The sequence below is a fragment of the Mauremys mutica genome, chromosome 3, assembly GCF_020497125.1.
Source record: "Mauremys mutica isolate MM-2020 ecotype Southern chromosome 3, ASM2049712v1, whole genome shotgun sequence".
Taxonomy (NCBI): domain Eukaryota; kingdom Metazoa; phylum Chordata; order Testudines; family Geoemydidae; genus Mauremys; species Mauremys mutica.
In genome coordinates this window covers 147,314,104-147,317,394 of record NC_059074.1, presented here as the reverse complement: position 1 = coordinate 147,317,394, position 3,291 = coordinate 147,314,104, and the positions used below count along the sequence as shown (strand labels likewise).

At 40.8% G+C, this 3,291-nt stretch overlaps 1 long non-coding RNA gene across 1 annotated transcript; it reads right to left on the bottom strand.

Annotated features, from left to right (window-relative positions):
- Positions 1–834: 834 nt before the first annotated feature.
- Positions 835–2,820, bottom strand: LOC123366522. Its single transcript, XR_006578116.1, has 3 exons — positions 2,616–2,820; positions 1,281–1,407; positions 835–1,147 (listed from the first exon to the last, which is right to left on the bottom strand). It is a non-coding gene; the product is annotated as an uncharacterized LOC123366522 (long non-coding RNA).
- Between the last annotated feature and the right edge of the window lie 471 nt (positions 2,821–3,291).

Below are 3,291 nucleotides of genomic sequence, written 5' to 3'. Positions count from 1 at the left end.
GTGACCATTTGGGCGTCTGTGGGCTCATGCTAGGCGGGGTGGGTTTGCCTATGCAAACAAGACCAGCCTCTGAAGTTCTTTTCCACAACTCGCCACAATTCACCACCAAATGTCAGGGTAGAGCTCATCCTGACTCTGCTTACATTTTGATCATGGTTAGTTGGAATTGCTTCAGCCTTCCTAGCAATAGGTCCTGCCATTTACATGGAAGTATTGCTGCAGGGGAAACACATGCCATCCATTAGCACTGGCAGTCCAGGGGACCAGAACAGCTTCTCTATTACTGGAAGCACAAAGCAGTAATATATACAATCAACACAAAAAATGCAATAGATTAAATACCTCAGATGAGAACAAAGAATGGAACAGAAGCCAATAAAAAAGGGAACACAAAGCCTCATATAATATTTTACTTCTGCAAAATATATTTTCACCACAAAGTACAATACGAAGAGGAACACCCTTTCCTTGAGAAAGTGTGAAGAAATCTTTAATGATTACAAACAGTCAGGAACTTGGTTTTATGTCTCATACAAAAAATGCCACCTCTCTGTCTCTGCCCCTGCCCTACCCAACTAAACACACAATAGTATAATGGTTCAGTTTTAAGAAAGAAAGAGGGGCATCCACTACTGAATTACCAGCATCACTTGCAACATCCTAGATTTTCTTTGGAGGTCTCTCATCCAAGTACTAATCAGACCTGACTCTACTTGGTGCTGACAAGGTCACAGCCCAAGACTATATGGCTGTTGGCTTTAAGAGAAGTTTTTTGGAAGATCTTCTTTCATTTCTCCTTTTGTGACACATAGACAATATCCAACATTATCTCTCTTTTCCCCTGAGTACCACGGCTTGATGAGAGAAACAAATATGGTAACTGCTCCAAATTCAAAATTGTGAGAAATCAGAAATATGTCAAATTTCCAAACTCAGAGAGATAGGATGGGCTTCTACCCAAATTGGCAGGCACTTTGTTTGTATCCTTGGGACTGTATGATCTACACTGTTAACAGTTTTATTGTCAAAAATGCTCTCTGATGATATAAAGTAAGCAAAAGAAAACAGTCAGACTGCCCAACTTCTCTTTGTTATGAAGACAGATAATCTTCTTTCCTGCATTAAATTATGTGCCAGTTAAATTTCTCTGGAAAGATGGAGTTGGGTGGAAGGTCAAGGAGAACAAATTAAGTACTGTATCTGCATCACCATATTAACTTCATTCTGTAAGACTTCTCCATAGTGCTGCACTAACATCCCTACCCCAGGTCAAAAGATACAGTGAAGCTCTTGAAAAGCCTTATTTGCCTGTCTTCATTATTCGTGGACCAATGTTGTACTTCCAACTGTTGGTCTCCATCCCATTTGAAACACAGTCTGCCTTCTCTGCCACCTGTGGCAAGCCAGCTAGAAGAAGGAAAGTTGAATATATTGGGTATAATTGAGAATTTTTTTAATAACCAATCAGGTTCCTGCAGCTAAGCTCCTTTCACTAGCATAAAGCTCACTTTATAAACGAAAAAATAAGAAACCCCCCACAAAAGTGTAACATCACTGTGTCCAATACTGCTGTAAATATCCCTGGACTGGAAATCAGTAAATGTCTCTTATAGCTGTTAGGTATAAGCTTAGAGAAGTTAAAGACCATCCTGCTTCTAGAGATGGCCATATTACATAACAAAGCAAGAGGGAACAATTTAAAGCCTTATGCTAATTAACAAGGGCTCTAAGAATCATATTAAAAAGGGGAGATGTACAAGAGGAATACTTGGAAGAGGCCTCCCACGGTAGAGGTATATTGTTCTTCTTCTCATGTCCTTCCAACACAATCATAGCTTTTTTTTCCAGTGTTGGGCACACATGCCCCATCTGTAACACTGGCAAGATATTCCATGGTGCATAGTTCCTCCAGGATCTGGCAGACCAACAGATGTTCCATGGTTCGTGTTTCACTGCAGCCACGTTTGTCTGGATTGTTGCAATAGCCTCACTTCCGCATATTGACTTTTGACCCACCAGCTCTTGTTTGGAAGTAATTTAAACATCTCCAGGTTGACTAATCCTTCTCTGCACCCATGGGAAGTGTGACGGGTTGGATCACAGAAACCCCCCTGGGAGCTGCCAACTGATGTGCCAAGACTACCTCTGCTCCTGTTTTCCCTGCCAGCTCAGGACTCCAGCACCCTGTCTTGCTGAGCCAGACACTCCCATCTGCTCTAACAAAGACCCAGGGTCTGAATTACTTGCCCCAAAGCTGCAGATTTACCTGAAAACAGCTCACAGAAGTGTGCTTGTCTTTAGTACTTAGATGCCCAACTCCCAATGGGGTCTAAACCCAAATAAATCCATTTTACCCTGTATAAAGCTTATGCAAGGTAAACTCATAAATTGTTCACCCTCTATAACACTGATAGAGAGATATGCACAGTTGTTTGCTCCCCCAGGTATTAATACATACTTTGAGTTAATTAATAAGTACAGTGATTTTATTAAATACAGAAAGTAGGATTTAAGTGGTTCCAAGTAGTAACAGACAGAACAAAGTAAGTTACCAAGCAAAATAAAATAAAATGTGCACATCTATGTCTAATCAAACTGAATACAGATAATCTCACCCTCAGAGATGCTTCAGTAAGTTTTTCCTCACACTGGACATCTTCCAGGCTGGGCACAATTCTTCCCCTTGGTACAGCTCTTTTTCCAGCTCAGGTGATAGCTAGGGGATTTTTCATTATGACTCCACTCCTCTCTTTGTTCTGTTCCACCCCTTTATATATCTTTTGCATAAGGTGGGAATCCTTTTGTCCCTCTCTGGGTTCCCACCCCCTCCTTCTCAATGGAAAGATACCAGGTTAAAGATGGATTCCAGTTCAGGTGACATGATCACATCACTGCAAGACTTCAAGCCTTCATTCCTCCCAGCCTGACTCACAGGAAGGCTGCCTGCAAACAGAGCCATCCACAGTCAATTGTCCTGGTTAATGGGAGTCATCAAGATTCCAAACCACCATTAATGGCCCACACTTTGCATAATTACAATAGGCCCTCAGAGTTATATTTCATATTTCTTGTTTCAGATACAAGAGTGTTACATTTATACAAATAGGATGACCACACTCAGTAGATTATAAGCTTTGTAATGATACCTTACAAGAGACCTTTTGCATGAAGCATATTCCAGTTACATTATGTTCACTCATTACCATATTTTTATAAAACCATATAGACTGCATAACGTCACAGGAAGGCATTCAGCAATGTGCATTTTGACATCCTTATGAAGTATTTCAA